The 332-nt window shown below is 34.3% G+C and overlaps 1 protein-coding gene across 1 annotated transcript in view; it reads left to right on the top strand.

The window, feature by feature from the left end:
* The window catches only part of LOC119586489 (leishmanolysin-like peptidase), a gene marked incomplete at its 5' end in the record, with an annotated part of 14,738 nt that overhangs the window by 5,476 nt on the left and 8,930 nt on the right, over nt 1-332 (top strand).

A 332-nucleotide genomic window follows, 5' to 3' on the forward strand; every position in this document is an offset into this window, starting at 1 on the left:
TACTTAGTATTTTATGCAAGAACTACTCCTATTGTTTTCGCAAGCACTTTACAATGACCTCAATTTTTCTCCTTTGTTTCCCCGTTTCTCTATTTCTTCAATTTATTTCCTTTTTGCACTTTTTCCCCCCTTCTCTTTGTTTCATTCATTTCATTTTTTTTCTCTCCTAACAGGTTTGCCAAGTTCCTGCCAGTATCATTCATTCAACCATGAAATTATTTTTAATTTCCTTTCGTTCTTTTTTCTTCCGAACTGGCTTTGCGCGTTCCAATCCGTACCGTGCGTTTACCAAAATGATTATTTTTGCTTCATTTTTATATCTCTTATTGCTG

The sequence above is a fragment of the Penaeus monodon genome, chromosome 21, assembly GCF_015228065.2.
Source record: "Penaeus monodon isolate SGIC_2016 chromosome 21, NSTDA_Pmon_1, whole genome shotgun sequence".
In the NCBI taxonomy this organism is placed as follows: domain Eukaryota; kingdom Metazoa; phylum Arthropoda; class Malacostraca; order Decapoda; family Penaeidae; genus Penaeus; species Penaeus monodon.